We start from the raw sequence: 20,644 nt of genomic DNA on the forward strand, positions 1-20,644 counted from the left end.
CTGGCTGGCGGATATGGACCACTATTTTGAGTGATATGACATGTCGGATGCTCTTCGAGTCTGATTCACAAAGATGAAGCTTGTGGGCCAAGTAAAGAGGTTTTGGGCTACTGTAGAGCGAAAGAAAGAAAGAGCGAGAGAGCTCCCAATAGTCCATTAGAGAGAAATGAAAGAAACATTTAAGGAGAAGTTCCTCCCTTTCTCTTATTGCTTACGGTTGATTGAGGAATGACAGTCTTTTCAACAAGGTACCATGAGTGTGGTGGAATACATTGAGAAGTTCGAAGAGTACTTGACCAGGTGTGAAGTTGATGAGGATCCCGTGTTCACCCTTATTTAAAACGGGCCTCCGTACTGATATTAGGAGAGAATTGCCGGCCAAAGACATAGATACTATTGAACAGTTATATCAAGTAGTGTTGGATGTTGAGCAATACCTCAAAGCATCTATGGGAAGTGAATTGAGTTTCACGATTTTGGCGCTAAGGCCAACCCTTCTGGGGCTAATCCTAACACTGGATACCAAAGTAAACCTTCCAATAATTTTCAGCCTAGGCCCAAGGATGATAAGGGTAAAGAAGTTATCGGGTCTAGCTCAAGTAAAAGTGAAGCAACTAGGTGTTTTAGGTGTCAAGGATTTGGTCACTTTGCCCACCAGTGCGGCATGAAAGGGCACCAAGGTGCTCCTTTTTGATGGGCAAATAGTAGTAACCCCAGAGAGTGACGGCAAAGAGGAAGAATATGAGCCAGCAGAAACCCCTGGTGATGAGGAAGAGGGAGCACATGAGTCTGCGACCCTCGCAGTTGTACGTTGCGCCTTTGCTCAAGCGAAGAACACTGACGATTGGCGCTGCAACACAATCTTCTATACTTATGCAAAATGTGGGGAAAAGACCTGTAAGATGATCGTGAATAGTGGTAGTTGTGCCAACGTGACATTAACTAGCACTGTGAGCCTTTTAGGCTTGAAGCATGAAGCCCATCCTCAACCCTATAATGTCCTGGGTTGATGAAACTTCCATCCAGTCTCGCACCGTTGTCTTGTTCCTATTCAATTTGGATCATATAAAGACACACTTTGGTGTGATGTTGTTCCCATGGATGTTGGCCATATCGTTCTGGGTAGACCTTGGCTCTATGACAGGGATGTCACCATATTTGGTCGTTCGAATGTGTGTACATTCTGGTTTGAGGGCAAGAAAGTCAAGCTAAATCCACTTCCACCCAAGAATACGACTGGAAAGGAGGCCACCACACAGTAGTGTGAGCAGCTTAAAAGAATTGAAGGAGTCGAAGTCCAAGTCCAAACCTCTCTATATTCTAAATGCCAAAGACTTTGACCTAGAAACTAAGGAATCGATGGTATACGCCCTTATGGCTAGGGAAAGTATACCAGAGGCTAGTGTAGAGTTACTCGTTGAGGCCATTCAGGCAGTGCATGAGTTTCGTGATGTCTTTCTTGATGATCTACTGAATGAGCTTCCCCCTATGAGGGATATACAGCATGCCATTGATTTAGTACCTAGGGCGACTCTACCAAACCTCCCTCATTATAGAATGAACCCAAAGGAGCATGCAGAGTTGAAGAGACAGATTGATGAGCTCCTAGAAAAGGGTTTCATTCGAGAGAGCATGAGCCCATGTGTCATGCCCGCCCTTCTTACACCTAAGAAGGATGGCACATGGAGGATGTGTGTTGATAGTAAGGTCATTAACAAAATCACAATCAAGTATCGGTTTCCCATATCGCGTCTTAATGAAATGTTGGATATGATGGTCAATGCAGTATCTTCTCGAAAATTGACCTCAAAAGTGGTTATCACCAAATCCGTGTACGCCCTTGTGATGAGTGGAAGACGGCCTTCAAAACGAAGGATGGGCTACACGAGTGGCTAGTTATGCCTTTTGGGCTGACTAACTCCCTAAGCACTTTTATGTGTGTGATGACCCAAGTGTTGAGGCCCTTCATGGGAAAGTTCCTAGTCGTATACTTTGATGATATCTTGATTTATAGCATGACCAAGGAACAACACCTCAACCATTTGAGATAGGTTTGTGGGATCCTTAAAGCCGAGAAATTGTACACCAACCTAAAGAAGTTTGCGTTTTTGTCTAGTAGTGTTATCTTCTTAGGTTTTGTTGTGTCAGCTGAGGGCATATCGGCAGATCCCGAAAAGGTCAAGGCCATCGTCAATTGGCCTAAACCCCGCAATATTCATGAGGTGCGTAGCTTTCACGGCTTAACCACCTTCAATGGGTGGTTCATTCGAGGCTTCAATTCCATTATGACTCCCATCACAGATTGCATAAAAAAGGGAGAGTTTTAATGGACAAAGGGAGCCTCGAAGGCCTTCAAGGAGATAAAGGTCAAGATGACTGAAGCTCCAGTCACACGACTTTTGGATTTTTCAAAAGCTTTTGAAGTCGCATGTGACGCATCGGGAGTAAGCATAAGAGTACTTAGTCAGGAAGGGCACCCTATCGCCTTTTTTAGTGAGAAACTGAGTGAGGCGAAGCAAAAATATTCCACCTATAACAAAGAGTTCTATGCAGTAGTGCAATCACTACGCCACTGGCGTCATTACCTATTGTCGTAAGAATTCGTCTTATTTTCAGATCACGAGGCCTTGAGATATCTGAACTCTCAGAAGAAATTAAACTGTAGGCACGCCAAGTGGGTACAATTCCTTTAAGAGTACACTTTTGTGCTTAAGCACAAGGCCGGTGTAGAGAATAAGCCTGCCGACGCATTGAGTCATCAAGTCGCGTTACTCAATTCCATGAGTGTCGAAGTCACGGGCCTCAAGCGCATCAAAGAAGATTATTCTGAGTGTTCAGATTTTGGAGTTGTGTACGCATCGTTGTTAGAGAGTCAGTCAGGAGCTAGCGGTGAGTACTTGATTTTAGACGGATATTTGTTTAGGAGTGACCGCTTGTGCATACCTCGCACCTCCCTCCGCGATGTTCTTGTCTGGAAGTTACATTCAGGAGGGGTCGCGGGTCATTTCAGTCGAGAAAAGACCATTGCCTTATTAGAGGATAGGTTTCATTGGCCAAGCCTCAAGCGAGACATGGCCAAAATTATAAGGCAATGTCGTACTTATCAACTGGCAAAGCAAAAAAAGCAAAATACCGGATTATACACAACTTTGCCAGTTCCATTCATCCCTTGACAGGACATCAGTATGGACTTCGTGCTTGGACTCCCCAAGACTATTCGTAAACACGATTCCATATTTGTTGTCGTGGACAGTTTTTCTAAAATGGCCCACTTCATTCCTAATTCTAAGACCTCCGACGCATCTCATGTTGCCAAGTTGTTCTTTAGTGAGGTTGTCAAATTGCATGGGTTACCAAAAACCAGTGTCTGACTGTGACGTACGATTCATGAGTTACTTTTGGAAGATACTATGGCACATAATGAATACTAGGCTCCAATTTTCTTCTGCCTACCACCCTCAAACCGATGGTCAAACTGAGGTGGTCAATAGGAGCCTAGGGAGTTTGCTCAGATGTTTAGTGGGGGAGCACACCAGGACGTGGGACACCGTATTACCTATAGCTGAGTTTGCATTCAATAGTTCCGTCAATAGGTCCACAGGTCTGAGTCCTTTTGAAGTCATTACTAGTTATAAGCGTAGGAAGCCTATTGATCTTGTCCCAATGTCACTGTCCCATAGGCCATCAGAGTTTGCAGAGTCCTTTGCGCATTACATTCATTCATTGCATCAAGAAATCAGGCGAAAGATCATTACTAGTAATGAACATTACAAATTTTCTGTATATCAGCATAAACGTTTCAAGGAATTCAATGTAGGAGACTCTGTGATGATCCGCATTAGGCCCGAGCTGTATCTTCAGGGAGCCGTTCGTAAATTACACGCACGTAACGCTAGACCTTTCAAAATTATAAAACGAAACGGTCTCAATGCATATGTGGTAGATCTTCCACCTTCCATGGGAATTAGTTCCACATTCGATGTGGAGGATCTAATTACTTTTTAGGGGACCACTGATACTTTGTCCAACCCTTTGCCCAACCATCCTGCTTCTCCAGACCTCTCTTGATCCATGACCTCTTTCTGACCCTTCTTCCCAGCCTCTACCTCCCATACCTAACCTTCCCACACCCAGAGAAGAAATAGAGGATATTCTGGACCATCAGATAGTATCAACGTCGGACGGCGGGTTTCAGAAGTACCTAATTAAGTGGAAGTCACGCCCAACTTCAAACAGTACGTGGCTAACTGAGGAGGAGCTTCATAAACTTGATCCTAACATCTTGGAGCAGTTTAGAAGTTTTCTTTTGCCAATGGCAAAATCTTCGCAGCTGGGGAGAGTTGATGGGGACATCAGGCGCATACGCACCCCCTACACACGTACGCAATAAGGAGGGCCCTGTCATCGATTTAAATCGATGACGATGTCCAGGGAGGGCCTCCTAGTTAGAGGATTGCATTTTGGTTTATTGGAGTGGACCCGATAGTCATGTGACTCCCACCATGGGTTCTCATGATCGTGGCCCACTATTCTAATTAATCTGGTATTTTGGGTTTTGTTTATTATTGTTATTAGGAGTATTATGAACGGTTTAGATTGCTTTGATTAGTTGTTATTTTTTATTACTTCGTCGCCAAATAATAGGTTACGCACATGGTGCGAGTTTTAGAGTATAAGGTTCTATTATAAATAGGCACCCCTTGTAGTCTTTTTTATGCATGGAAGATTGAAAAAAATTTATGCGTTTTTCTTGCTCCTTTTTGAGTTGTGAAAGCCTAATTGGGTGCGACGCCCTCCCTTCTTCGAAGGGCTAACTGCCGTGGTGCAAAGCCACACTTATCCCGATTCACCCTCACCTTCTTCCATCCATATTTCTCTTCCTACAATCATCTATGCTTTAAATCCATCCTCTATTGCAACCGTTTTTCTCTATACAACAGATTTTCAGAATCTGGCCCTGCAGGAGGGCTAAAACTTCGACGGAGCACTACGCACAAACCGTGCATCAGATCGAGCTGATATTTGGGGGTTTTTGAGTCCACACCTGGCTGACCAGGGCCAAGCTGACCTTTTTCTGGATAGTGGGCCCCACACACGTGCGTCCGCGTCTGTGCCATTATTGTTGTCCACACGTGCGGTACTTCTCTAGTTCGTCTCTCCTCTCCTTTACTCCTCTTTCACCCAAAATCCCTAAACCTAACCCTAAATTATTTAAATCCTCAATTTTATGCCCTTTCTTCAACCTTAAGGTTCCCCGAATTGAAATTTCTGAATCCCCTGGATGAATTTACCCTCCTTTGATTCGTCTATAATTTTGATTGATCCGGCCCTAGCATGTATAAACTTGGATCCGCATAAGATTCACCTTGATTGCGTGTTTGAACTTTTGTGTGGGATGTGGAATTTTGTGTAATTGTTTCTGGACTAGTGTGATCTAAAGCTTGAAAATCTTACACATCATATTTGAATTTCATGTCCTCCATCACTCAGACGGCCCCTTAAATTTGTTAGGCCTCAAAATTAGAACTAGGCCCAGCACACAGCCTAAACTCTTCCCATGGAAATCATAAATGGGCATTGACTTGTTTTCGTTGGGCCACTAACAAGCTAGAAAATGTTGCATGAGTATAAATCCTAGCCTAATAAGGCACAATGAGTGTAACAAATAGCCCAAGCCCAACACATTCCAAGCTAAGCCCTGTTGCATGTCATTGCTTAGCCTAACACATTGATAATCCAATGCATCCATGGTCATACACAATTGATTAGAGGATGTATCCAAGACACACAAGTTGACTAGTTGGCATATCAAAGATCTAAACCATCCAACATCTAGATTGGCTTGACCGAGGATTTGGATCAGATCAACAGTTCAATGGAAGATTTGGACCTAAATCAGTGATCATATTGAATTTTGTGGTTCCAAAGGTCCATATTTATTATTTAATTAGCTATTAGAGTGAAAGTGACAATGGCTTGTGGAATGAGTTTCCCTGGGTATTTTAATCGCTTATCTTGTGAAACACATTTTTTGGTATCAAACCGTTCAAATGACATGAATTGGGCCATGTTTGAAAAACTATTGAATTATCTTTCAGACGAGCCCAAGATGATGGGATTCCAATATCATTGGTTCTGGCCAATTTTCGATTGTTGTGTATGGTTGCATATGAAATTAAGGGATATTTCGATCATTTTTAATGTTTTAGTGAAATAGATGGTTCGGGTTAAAAGGAATAGATGCTTATATAAGCATGTAAAGGCTCTTTGTGTATACTTATGATGGAATGCAAATGCTATTTTCTTAGGTTATACCATGTATTATTGTCCCTTTGGCATGTGTTGCATACAGAAGAAGAAGAGTGGTGAATATTGTGATTGCTTGTATAGAAGCTAGTAGGCTGTTGGATATTAATCCACAACCCTTTAATTTTATTTCTATTGTGTTGTGAAGAAATTTGGTGATTTTACCTTTACTGGAAAAAGGTATGTATCCAATTTGAGTTCTGTTCAATTTGGTTGCATTTTTGGTATCAGAACAAATTCCAATCCTTGGGATTTGTTTTCTTTTCCTCTGTTATTTACCTTCCCCATTAACAACCCCTAAAATTTTCAAAATCTCCAATATTGCCTAATTGCCTAACCCTAGATTTCCAATTTTTCTGAATTTCCTTCATAAAAACTCCAGTTTAGTAAACCCTCAATATTTCCTCATCCACAAACCCTGAACTTCTCTATTTCCCCAAATTTGGAATTTGACAACGCAATTACACCAAAATCGCTAAAATGTTGAAACCTAGAAAGCCATTTTGAAAATTTCTGAACTTATCCTCAACACCTAATTTGCCACAATCTCCGAATTAACTTAAATTCCCATCTTCCTCAAAATTTCCCAAATAAGTAACCTAATTTCAGTGTTAAAATCCAAATAAGCCCTTTACCATCACCTGAACCCAACTTTAGAATCAAGTGACATGATGAAGATGCTCCAAAAAATGATAGATGAGCTAGACGCCTGCTAGAAACCCCCGAGTAAGTACACTTACTATGGAAGTAGTGATGAAGTGTTGTCCAAGTATGAAGGACGCCTCATTTGATGATGCCTTCTAACATATTTGTTTAGCGGAAGGTAGTTGTGAGATGTATGGTGTAGATCACTCACATGGACCATTATCATGTGATATTTGGTAGACCATGGATGCATCATCGCATGACCATCAATGATTAGAAATAAATACTTATAAATTCATGAAGGATGGAAGAAAATTCACAATGAACCTGATGTTTAAAGAGCTTGGTCCTCCAAATCTTTAGAGGAAAATTATCAACGAAAGAGCAAAAAGAATTGCCTAGAATTCCTTAGGAAAAGGTTCCTAATGAAAACATCAGGGTCTAACATGATGAATGCAAAGACTTCATGATTGAATTGTTTGGTATCGTGGGTGATCAATTGAGGAACTTGTCAATGGATCGACAAATCCATTGTGTGAGAGTTTTTGACGACCAGATTGATGGAAAAATGATTGTTGCTTCATCACAAGAAACAAGATGAAGGCTGCTGCTGTGACATGGACACCACCAGCTTTATCACTTGGAGAACAGCTGCAGCCTTTGCAAAGTCAGTCTTGAAATCCAGCAGGCCCTCAAAATTCTATTAAGATTTTGCCATCATGATCTCCAATGCAACCTCCTTGATTGGGTGGAATGGTGGAACGGGATTCATGTAGCCGACCCCAATTAATTGGGATGATGTCTCCTAATGCAACCATTCAACACCTAGAAACCTGGATTCCCAAAGGAGCAGCCATAAGAATTTGCCTTGAATTGCCCACGAGGAGTGAGAACCCAGGTCTCCCTTACATTGTTATTTTTGGGGATCCATTTCAGCACTTCTGGCCAATCAGCACAGAATAACAGACGGGGAATAGTCTTGACTCTATGACAGCCTGGCTCCAATTAATCAACACCCTACAAATCTTGTGCACGATCTCCAAAATCTTCCCCCCTAAACACCCTATTATTTCTCTCCAGCCAAATTCCCCATAGAATTGCTAAAGCTGCCATTTTCCAGAAATAACCGCCTGCCAAACCTCATGAGATGACAAATCAACCATTGCATCTGCAACCAAGCTTGGCATCACCCAACTCACGCCACAGCTATTCACTACAATTGACCAAATTTCCCAAGCAGCAGGGCAAGTAATGAGGAGATAGTTGACCGTCTCTTCATCGTTGAGACACATTACACAGCAGTTTGCCAACTCAATGCCTCTCTTTTTCAAATTGTCGATCATAAAAAATTTTCCCCAATGCACCACCCAAGCAAAGCTTTAACTTTTAAGGGAACAGATACATTCCAGATAATTTTCCATTTGAACTGAGATGCATGGACCAGAATCTGCCACCAAAAGCAGGGCAGCAGACCTGACAGAAAAATCCCCATCTGATTCCTTCACCCATATCCTCCTTTCAACATTGTGCAGCAGAAAATAGACCAACTCTAAGAACCTCATCATCCTGACCAAGGAGTCAAATTTGCCCTCTCTAAGATTACAACAGAAGGCTGGCCCCCAAACAACTTTAACATTGATTCATTGAAAGTAATTGTGAATGTTGGCGTCCTTATCAACAGTGATTGCATTCAAACTCTTCAAAACTTTCTCTAAGCAAGGCCTCTGCACCCCACAAGTCTTTACAGAATCTGAGCCTCTCTCACATGTGTTGGCAACTTGTTACCCTCATCTTGAGGTTCTATCAATCTCTCTAAATAAATTTGCTCATTTCTCGAAAAAAAAGGTGTACCATTTTTTTTGAGGAAACTACCTCTCCAGAGAAGTAAACTTGTCCTCATTTGGACTTACCATCATTAAGATCTCCTGGTGGATCTATATAGTTATCCTTCAAGCTAATAAAAGGGGGAAAAATGTGACTTAAGAACAAATGGATTGGAGCCACATGAACTGTTTTGCTGTTTTGAATGAATCAGATGACTCAGTTGGATCATGGGACCATGCAATTCAAATTCTCTATTTCTCATCTTTTATGCTAGGATAATTTTGACATACATTTTCAACTCCTAGTGACAATGATCATGGGTCCCATTTGATGGGCAATCCACATCAAATGTGGGACTCACATGATGGATGATGGACATTGAAGGTGGGCCCACATCGTGATTGATATCAAAGGTGGGCCCACATGATGAATGACCCATATTGAAGGTAGGGCCCCACACGATGAATGGTCCACATCAAGGTGGGCCAACATAATTGTAAGACTCGAGGCCCCGACATCTGGTTCGTACACTGAATTGTCGTTGACTGTAGGTCCATTGGCCCCAAGAATATTTTGACTTGATCAAAATGTTGTTCTGTTATCGAGCTGCAAGCTGCATTTCAACCCGATGTCCGAATTTTAATATACAGACTTAAAATTAAACAATCTGAGAAATGACAACTATATCCTTATTTTATCTGGAGGAGGGCCATCATCGAGTTTTCAAAATCCGTTAGGTTGGAGAGCCTAACCGTTGTGACCGTAGTCGAGTTACGGAATTACTGGCAAAAACGGCATGTCAATATGGCACCTGGATTGTAAGTTATGAATAAATATGCACATATATATTTTCATAAAATAACTCAAATGACCTCAATTTTTTTAAAAATCCTTGGAATGTTTTATGTCAAATCACTTTAATAACATTTTTTTATTGTTATCATCAGCTTAAACTTCTAAAAAATATCACAAAACACCTCCCAACCCTTCTTTTAGACAAAAGCCAATTTTAAAACTATTTTCAAGTCCATAAACATAAAAACCCTCTTTCAACAACCCATTTCCAGCACTCTCTTCTAACTTAAGTTTGAAGTTGAGAAGAAGAAGAAGAAGAAAAGGAAGCAGAAGCCGAGTTTGAAATCCAATCCTCTGATTGTTACAGGTGAGTACATAGATTAGAAGCACGCATATATGCGCGTTAGATTACATGAAAGCCCTATAGAAGAATAGATTTTTTTTTATTTAGGGTTAGGTTATTGCTGGATTTTCTGATGTAGTTGGTTAGGTTTTTGCTGGATTTTCCTTGAAAGCCCTATAGAAGACTAGATTTTCTGATTTAGTTGGTTAGGTTATTACTGGATTTTCCTTGAAAGCCCTATAGAAGAATCGATTTTCTGATTTAGTTGGTTAGGTTATTGCTGGTTTTTCTGATTTAGTTGGTTAGGTTATTGTTGGATTTTCTTAAGGTTATTGCTGGATTTTCTGATTTAGTTGGTTAGGTTATTAATGGAAGATTGGATGATAGAGATGATTTTGTTTTGTTTAAATTCATAAGTATTTCCATCGGTTTCTCTGTCCCTTACAAAGTCCGCCCGCTACCTGTTTAACAAAACGTTTGAAAGAGTTATCCTTCTTCCTTTTGATATAGTTAACTCTTGAGAAAAAGCATGCTTGTGGCATGAAGTCTTATAGCGAAATGAATCCCGGATTGGATTTAGATTGGCTAAGCATGTGCATATCATATGCATGGTTCATAGTTGTTGTATCATTGTATGATTGAGAGTGAATGATTCATAGCATGGTATGGTGATCACAGTGGGTTGTGTTGCGACACACTATGTGTCTATGATTAGTATGTGAACCGTCTAGATGCAGGATGCATTACATGAGACCCCTATGAGGAACTTAAATTCATGAGGAGACCATATGAGGAAGGTTATCCTATGCTTGCTTTGAAAAACATGATATATTGTGCTTGTATGTAGACATGCATACGGTGATTGTAAATGCGATGAAACATACTTTGTTATGACTTGAGTTAGACACCACACTGGAAATGTGTAATTCAACAGGACATGATTAGAGGGTCCCTAGGTGAAAGTCCCTAAACCCCGATTGGTACCATTGGAAGCAACCAATGCTTAGATAGAGTAGAAGAGAAGAGAGTTGGAATGCTGAAATACCAAAGTAAGCGGTGACTCCCACCGACGCGTGTCAATTGGTTGAGAGGTTTGACCTGACCTGCTTATGGGCAAGCAAAGATAGGTTGTGTGTGACGAGCTCGTAAATTGTCCGTTATCGTTTTGCCACGCGACTTATGACTTCTCGCTGTTAGGTAGATAGTGAGGTTCAACACAAGTGGGTTAGACTAATTCGGCCCAAGAATTATGTAGTCCCACCTCTGTAGTGGACCATGGTGGAAAAGCCTGTGCAAGTGGGTAGCAATCATATGCGGTCCCACCTCTGCTTCAGACCTTGGTGATCCAATTGGGAAATGTGAAATTTTTGAAACATGGAAAGTGGCATCATGCATTGTATCTTTCTTTTATTGTTATCGGCCCAGTAGGCCTGTGCATGATATGAGCATGACATGAAACATGCATTTTCACTGCACACACGCACTCACTGGGCTTAGTAGCTCAAGGTTTCCTTTCTATTTTTTTTACAGGTGAGTAGAGATTACAGACTCCAGTTGTCCTTTTTGTCTTGTACATATCAGTGTATATATTTTTTTGTAGTACAATGTATATGTACAGCAAGTATAGTAAACATGACATGGTTTATGTTTTGGTTTTGCCTTGATATGCTCAGTTGTACAAAGTAACACATGTTGAATATGATGAAATTTTGAGAAATGATAAGTATGTGTCGTCTTTACTTTCAGAAATCCTCCTTGTGGAGCCCCGCTTATGAAACTTAGTATACGATAGTTGGAAGCCCCAAAATCGGAGTTCTACGGAGGCTGTCAACCAAATTTTGGTGTACAGTAATCACGGATTACTGACACTAGATTTAGGGACGTGACAATAATGGATGGAGTGGGCTTCACACAATGGATGGCCCGCATCAAAGTGTGGCCCCTCATAATGGACGGTCCACATCAAGTGGGCCCCATGTAATGGACGGTCCACATTTAAGGTCTCACATGATGGATGACCCATATTCAAAGTGGGCCACATGATGGATGATCCACATAGAAGGTGCACCCTAAACGATGAATGGTGGATATCAAAAGTGGGCCCCACATGATGGACAATCCACTTTGAAGGTAGGGCCCACATTTTGGACACATCAAATGTGGACTCCACGGGATGAGTGATGGGTAGTGGACATTGAGAACTCCCACATAAAAGACAATTAGCATTGATGGTGGGCCCCACATGATGGATGACCTACAGTGGGCCCCACATGATGGACAATCCACTTTGAAGGTAGGGCCCACATTTTGGACACATCAAATGTGGACTCCATGGGATGAGTGATGGGCAGTGGACATTGAGAACTCCCACATAAAAGACAATTAGCATTGATGGTGGGCCCCACATGATGGATGACCTATAGTGGGCCCCTAATGATGAATGGTCCACATCCAAGACATTCCTTGTATAATGGACGATCCACTTTGAAGGTTTGGCTCACACAATGGACGGTCCACAACAAAGGTGGGCTCCATATGATGGTTGATCCACATCTAATGTACGACATAATGGATGGCCCAAATGTCTTAAAATATGAAGATTATAGTCATCCAGTCTGTTGTTTGGGGCATGGTTCATCTATGGTGAGGTCTACCAAAACAACCATTTGGACTGCTCTTATAATAGAGTTGTAGTGATCTTTAAAAATTACGTCAACTGCCCTTAGAAAAAGTTTTTATTTGAAGGTTTTATCAAACGTGCTTATTTCAAATAAGTTCTTTTAAAAAAAAAAAACATAAAAATGTGATTTTACCAAACGAGCTTATTTAAAACAAGAGCTAGAACAAAAAGAGCTTATTGGAGTAGCTCTTATTGAAAAAAGTTCTTATTGAATTAGAGCAGAGATGCCAAACGAGCCCTAAGAAAAGAAAGAAAGGTCCAAAAACAACAAACTACACGTTTATAGGATATGCAGAAAATAGTGCAGCCTACAAATTCTTAGTTTTGAAATCTAAGGTAACATCCTAGACCTTAACACTATCATTGATGCAAGAGATGCAGAATTCTTTGGAAATGTTTTTCCAATAAAAGCTATATCTAAAGAAGTTGAAAATAATGATGCTTCAAATATTGTCTCAACTAGTAAGATTGTAGAAAATGAAAATATAGAAGAAATAAAACAAAGAAGGAGCGTAAGGGTCAGAAAAGAGACTAACCTAGAAGATGGGTTCTATACTTTTCTCCTTGAGTATGATCCTTTAAGCTATACAAAAGCTATTAATTCACCAGATGCATCCTTTTGGAAAGAAGTTATAAATGATGAATTAAAATATATTATGTATAATAAAACTTGGGAATTAGCAGACCTACCACCTAAGAATAAGCCAATAGAGTGTAAATGGGTTTTTAGGAAAAAAGTTAAAACCAGATGGTACAATTGACAAGTTTAAAGCTACATTAGTGGATAATGGTTTCAAACAAAAGGAATGGATAGACTACTTTGATGCCTATTCGCATGTAGCTAGGATCTCTTTTATTAGAATCCTTATAGCAATAGCCTCTATATATAAATTTCTTGTACATCAAATGGATGTCAAGACAGCTTTCTTGAATGTGGATTTAGAAGAAAAAATATACATGGATCAACCTAAGGACTACAAAATTGAAGGTCAAGAAAGCAAAGTATGTATATTAATCAAATCTCTATATAACTTAAAACAAGCTCCTAAACGGTGGCATGAAAAATTCGACAATGCTTTGAAATCCAATGGATATAGGATAAATGACGCAAACAGATGCGTATACAGTAAATTCACAGGTAATGAAGGAGTTATTATTTATTTGTATGTAAATGACATGCTCATTTTTGGAATCAGTCTTAAGTTGATTAACTCTACTAAGAAATTCTTGTCGTCACATTTTGATACGAAAGATCTAGGGGAGGCCAAAGATGATGGTTTTATTTTCTCAGTCTCATTACATTGAGAAAGTACTAAGGGGGCATTTGGCGTAGGGTTGGGATTAGGTGGGATGGAATTTCATTTAGTCCCATGGAATTGCATTTGGTCCCATGCAAGATTTTTGTGGATTTTGAAATCCACTACACATGTGGGCCACACACCGATGCATGCATTTATCCATGCCGTCCATCCATATACACCGTTTACACGTGACATTCTAGTTATATATGTGTACAAGAGAACGACATCTGTTTTGAATTTGGTCCGTTGATTACAATTCCATGGTCCACCAAATATGATTTTGCTTAATCCGGTGTTTTCTTGTAGCAAAAAATTTATCCCAAACATGGGATTGGATAGCTATAATACCATGGTATTTCCAAACATGCAATCATTGTGCAATAATGATGCTAATCCCATCTAATACAATTCAATACCATTCAATTCCAGGGACCGAACACGCCCTAAAAGGTTTTAATCACTTTGATAGCATACTTGTTAGCACTCCTTATGAATATTCCACACATCTAAAGAATAAAACAGGTGAAAGTGTATCACAGCTTGAATATTCCATAATCATTGGTAGCTTAATGTACCTAACAAATTGTACAAGACCTGATATAGCTTATGTCGTAAATACATTGAGTAGATATACTCATAACCCTAGTCATGATCATTAGAATGCTTTATCTAGAGTTTTAAGGTATCTAAAAGGCATTATTGCATATGGTATACATTATGTTGGTTTTCCTACTATATTGGAAGGATGCAGCGATGCTAACTGAATTACAGATTCAGATGAAACAATCCACAAGTGGATATGTTTTCAGTTTGGGTGGTGGAGTTGTCTCCTGAAAATCCACCAAACAGACCTTATTGCTCGGTCCATTATGGAATTTGAGTTCATTGCTTTGGAAAATGCAGGAACAAAAGTAGAATGGATTAAAAATTTGTTGGTTGATATACATTTCTAGTCAAAAATGTTTCAACTATATCTTTGCATTGTGATTATCAAGTTGTTATAGCAAGGGCCAATAGTAAGATCTATAATGGCAAAAGTAGGCATATTCGAATCCGGCATAACATAATAAGACATTTACTACATGATGGAGTAATAGCCATTGATTTTGTGAGATCAAAGAAGAACCCGGCAGATCCTCTGACTAAATGACTTAGTAAACAACTGGTCCTAGATACATCAAAGGGAATGGGGCTGAGTCCAATACCATGAGTTACCAGTATTGGCAACCCAACCTATATAAATGAAGATCTCATGTAATAGGTTTCAAATGGGTAAACAATAAGACTCTAGGAGACGTTTAGCACTGAGATAAGAAAGCCTCTTCTATAGTGTAGGCAGTGCAAGCAATAATTAATAAGGTTGAGTCTTGAACTTTTAATGAATCCATATGCCATATACTTATTGGTGGTGTATTCAGTTGTTGCGTACACTTGATGAAATTCACCTATACTAGTGTGGAGGTGAGGCCACTTCCTATGAGAACTTGGATGAATTCTCTAGATACATCAGCCTTTAACTAAATGACTTAGTAAACAACTAGTCTTCGATACATCGAAGGAAATGGGGCCGAGTCCAATACCAAGAGTGATGTAGAACATGTCACAGATACGTTACTAGCATGGTTGGGCCAAAAGGTGGACCGTAAATTGACCGTAACTTTTGATCCAGGTATCGTTACGAGGGCGCGCACAACCTATCAATCTTTACTGAAATGGGCCACCCGAGGTGAACCGACCCGCAATGTGGGTCGCATCTGTCCGTTTCGTCAAAAAACGCGCGCTTTCAGCTCAAAAACAAATTTTTAGAAAAAAAAATACTATTTTTAGTAATTTCGAATTTTTTTAATATTTTCCTATTTTTAGAGTTTTAGATTTTCTTCCTTCTTATAAATAACTTGTAATTATGCCAGGACTCTTCTAGCAAAAGTTTATTTGGAATTTTTATTTTTATAAATTGGGCTTTAGAAGAGTTTTATTAGAATTAAGATCTTTATTAGAGTTAGAATTTTGCTATATTTGATAATTACGAATTTTAATTTATTTTTTTCTTTATTAATGGTGTAAGGGGACACATCAGACAATTATTCATCAATCAATCAATTTCGAATTATATAGAATTTATTTTCTATTTTGCTTGCTTTCTTTCCCATGGATTCGAGAAGTCTCTGTGAGGAGTCCAGAGAAGTTCCGTGGATTCGGAACAGTTATCCCCCTGAGGAAGACGATGCTCGACCTCACGTCCTCCCCTACGTCAATTGGTATCAAAGCGAGGTATTCTCCTCAGATCGATGGCTTCTAACAACGAGTCGGGCAAAAATTCCATGGACGATGCTCCATGGAATCATCTTTTCACAGCTTTCGAAGTAGCACGGCGAGAGATTCGGCAAGCCATCCAAGGGCTGCAGGCTTCCATCGATTGCATGACGGAGTCTATAGGGCAACTCCGTGTTCCTAGCAGTGATCTGCCACCAGCAATTGCTGGAACTTGTAATCGCCCTGATCGCAGGATGGTGCCAACAGTGAACTACATGATTGCTCCTAAGAAGGTGAGATCCAATGACATGATTCCACAACATCCTGGACGAGGCAGTGATCCAATAGATCGAGAATTCAAGATGAGTGTCGATCTTCCTAACTTCAATGGCCAACTTCACTTTGAGGATTTCCTTGATTGGCTTTCTGAAGTTAAGCGATTCTTTAAATATATGGAAATTCCCGAAGCAAAGGTTAAGCTTGTGGCCTACAAGTTGAAGAGCGTAGCTTCAACTTGGTGGGAACAACTTCAACTCGATCGGACGAGACAAATGAACGCATCAATCTGCACATGGCTGCGGATGAAGCAGTTATTGTGCATGCAATTCTTCCCCTGAGATTACGATCAGGTATTGTTCCAACAAAACCAAAATTATTACTATGATAGCCAATCAGTAAAAAGTTATGCATAAAAATCCTATTATTTGTCAGCAAGAAACGATTTCATCAAAACAAAATCGTGACGGGCCGCAAGATTCATTAGTGGCAAACATATGGCCCCTATGGGAACGGAGAACCAACTCAAGACTTCTAAAGTTGAGGGACAATATCTCATAACTGAACGAACCTTTGTTAAACAATCTGAGGAAATGGGAGATGTATATCCATTAGTTGAAGAGAATAAATATGTGGAGCCTGTGAATATCCCAGAGGATTTAGAACCAGTATTGCAGGAGTTCAAGACGGTTGTGCTCGATGAACTCCCTAATAAATTGCCTCCCATACAAGATATAAAAAATCACATTGATCCCGTCTCAAGGGCAAGTTTGCCTAATTGCCCACATTATTAGAAAGAATATAAGATCTTGAAGGCAGAAGTGAAGGAACTGATCGATTTAGTCAAGTCAAGGAAAGCATGAGTACATGTGTTGTGTCAGCTCAAGAGCCTAATACCAAGTACAAGAAAATGGCTAATAAACATCGGCGTTAGAAGTTATCTCAAAATCATAAGCCAAGTCTCTTAAGTAACTCGAGGACGAGTTTTTTTTCAAGTGGAAGGGTCTGATGTAAAACGTGTCACAGATACGTTCCTAGTATGGTTGGGCCATAAGAAAGTCGACCGTAAATTTACTGTAACTTTTGATCCGGGTATTGTTACGGGGCGCACAACCTATCAATCTTTACTGAAATGGGCCATCCAAGGTGAACCGACCCACGATGTGGGTCGCATTTGTCCGTTTTGTCAGAAAACGCGTGCTTTCAGCTCAAAAATGAATTTTTAGGGAAAAAAATTAATATTTTTAGTAATTACGAATTTTTTAATATTTTCCTATTTTTAGAGTTTTAGATTTTCTTCCTTTTTATAAATAACTTGTAATTATGCCAGGACTCTTCTAGCAAAAATTTATTTGAAATTTTTATTTTTAGAAATTAGGCTTTAAAAGAGTTTTATTAGAATTAGAATTTTTATTAGAGTTAGAATTTTGCTATTTTTTGTAATTACGAATTTTAGTTTATTTTTTCTTTATTAATGGTGTAAGGGGACACAATAGACAATTATTCATCAATCGATCAATTTCGAATTTTATAAAACTTATTTTCTATTTTGCTTGCTTTCTTTCTCGTGGATTCAATAAGTCTCTGTGAGGAGTCCAAAGAAGTTCCGTAGATTCAAAACAATTACCCCCCTGAGGAAGACGGTGCTCGACCTCACGTCCTCCCCTTCGTCAATGAGCTACCAGTGTTGGCAACCCAACCTATACAAATGGAGATCTCATGCGACAGGTTTCAAATGGGTAAACAACAAGACACTAGGGGACGTTTAGCACTACGATAAGAAAGTCCTTTCTATAGTGTAGGCAGTGCAAGCAACAATTAATAAAGTTGAGTCTTGAACTTTTAATGAATCCATATGTCATATACTTATTGGTGGTGTATTCAATTGTTACGCACACTTAATGAAAATTACCTATACTAGTGTGGAGGCGAGGGTGCTTCTTATGAGAACTTGGACGAATTCTCTAGAGCATTAGTGAAATCCAGGTAAATGTGCATGGCCAAAAAGCATCAAACCACAGAATCATCTGTATCGGAACAATTGTGTGAGTAACATATGTAGCCGTTTTACATTAATAGGACTTTGGTTCAAGACTGTTTGTCACCTCACTCCTGTAAGCCTACCTTGTCTATCATAAGTATCAATTCAAGTCTATTAGACATCAATATAATGCACAATCATTCTTGTCTAACCCAAAAGTCGTTATTTTCAAACATGAGGATTATTGTATTTTGGTGTTTCAAAATAAATAAAAATCAATTTTTTAAATGGTTTGAAAATTCTCTCCAAAAGTCATTTCACAAGCAATATGAATTTTGTCTTATAGTAGTGTGGGTTTAGCCCCACAATGGATAGGCAGAGAGAAAAACTCAGGTTTATAAGAAGAGAATTTTGCATAGGGCTTGAGCCCCTTTTAGGGGGCACGTGAATTTGGTTGTTTGTGGGGGGGCGTTATGCCATCAAACACATGTGCGCATGAGTATACTTGCAAACCTAAACGTTTTTTTTTTTTTTTTTTTTTGAAATTTCGGTTTTTCTTTTTGCAACGGTTGACCAAACGGTCAATTTTTGAATTTCCAAATATAGATGAAAATCCAAAGGTTTTCTCCTTCGAAAACCCAACAGCCATGTTTGTTGGAAAGGGTGCGTACACACCCATTCAATTCGACCTTTGAAGTCTATAAAAGGACTTCTCTAGTTCTGAATTTTCAATTTAATTCATATTTTCAGCTCTCTCTGTACTATGATTATATACAAGAAAGAATTTTGTTCTCTGGTTTGTCTTGGCGTCTTCAGGTTAGACACATAGTTGTTGGTTTGGGTCTTCATATATCAAATGTGCCGGTGTGACGAGACAACATTTGAGAGTATCCTAGAAGTTGATTGTCTGGTATTCCTGTTGCACTACGGACAACATCCAAAGGAGGGCAAACCAACTTCAAGCTGAGTAACTTTCGTCGCTCCTCAAATCAAATAAGTTTTCTAAATTCTTCCTTACTCGAATTTCTATTTTCTTGTTTTAATTTTCTTTTACAATTATTTTTTAACCTGAATTTTCATAATTACAGATTTACAAATCCAAAATTCCAACAACACGGTCCTATCCTAAAATGGCCCATTAATAGAGCAGCTTCAAAGGACACAACCATTCAATCTCAACCACCACCATCATCATCATAGCCACATCCCAACTGTTTGCGGTTGGGTTTTACAAGTCCTTTTTCACCATTCAAATCCTGTTTCACCAATAATTCCTATCAAAGTCCTTAGCCTCCAAGTATAGAAGGAATTCTCATGGTCTGATTTGCTTGGAAAGAGCTCAACAACCGGCAGCCCACCTGAAATCAACCATCCTCCTTTACCCATGCTCGGGACTTCCGGACCCATTGCTAGCAGGCCTAGTTCCATTTCAACTCCAACCAAGAAAGGAGAATTAATAAAACAGGAGGATCCCTCATGCCATCTACACGCCAGCTGGGGTAAACATCCAAGCCGTCCGTCAGGCAGGTCCCGCCGTGTACATGACTTGGTTAAAAAGATCATGCCAGTGTGTACAACGAGTAAACTATTGGGTAGAAGCGAATGTTTTGTGAGAAGTGCATCTTCTACACAACAGGACCCACAAGATGGATGGCTTGGATCTCTCAATTTTGGATCAGATGGGCTGGGGCCATACATTGGCAAACATCTAGAAAAGAACAAGAAAAAAAAAACCAGAATTCGAAATTCCAGCAGAGATTTGATGACTTCTGTAGGAAAATTACAAATTCCAGAAGAGAATTATGTAAAAATATTTACTTTAAGGAAAATGAAATGCAGCAAGGGGAGAGAGAGAGAGAGAGAGAGGTTACCCGCAAGGGATTGAAGAGCGAACGAGGAATCTTGCAGGAAAGAGGTATGTGGATTTGGACGCGGATTGGCTGGTGTACCACACACCAGCTATATAGCTGATGTATGTACGTGTCGCGCGACGACGAGCGCAGACTCTCCTCGAGCTCCGAGTTGTACGAACGGTTCAAAGGAGATCAGAGTTGCATGGCCCAAAAATGATGTACTTATTATATCCACACCGTTCATCCAGTTTTCGAGATCATTTTAGTAATGGGCCACACCACAAACAGAAGCGAGGATAATGATTTTCGCCGTTAAAACATTAGTATGGCCACCGTAACGTTTATTTTACATCAAATCTGTTCATAACGTCAGAAAGACCTCGATGA

The 20,644-nt window shown here is 39.8% G+C and overlaps 1 protein-coding gene across 3 annotated transcripts in view; it reads right to left on the minus strand.

Moving 5' to 3' along the window:
- LOC131231506 (increased DNA methylation 2-like) overlaps positions 1 to 20,411 on the minus strand; it is a 36,090-nt gene extending 15,679 nt beyond the window's left edge. For 2 of the 3 annotated variants that reach the window (XR_009164395.1, XM_058227726.1), the window contains exon 1: positions 20,276 to 20,411. The gene's annotated coding sequence lies outside the window, so the exon portion shown is untranslated. Of the gene's footprint in view, positions 1 to 13,129; positions 13,210 to 20,275 lie in introns of those variants that run through there. The other variant, XM_058227729.1, reaches the window with a different exon arrangement.
- Between the last annotated feature and the right edge of the window lie 233 nt (positions 20,412 to 20,644).

The sequence above is a fragment of the Magnolia sinica genome, chromosome 17, assembly GCF_029962835.1.
Source record: "Magnolia sinica isolate HGM2019 chromosome 17, MsV1, whole genome shotgun sequence".
NCBI classification, from domain to species: Eukaryota; Viridiplantae; Streptophyta; class Magnoliopsida; order Magnoliales; family Magnoliaceae; genus Magnolia; species Magnolia sinica.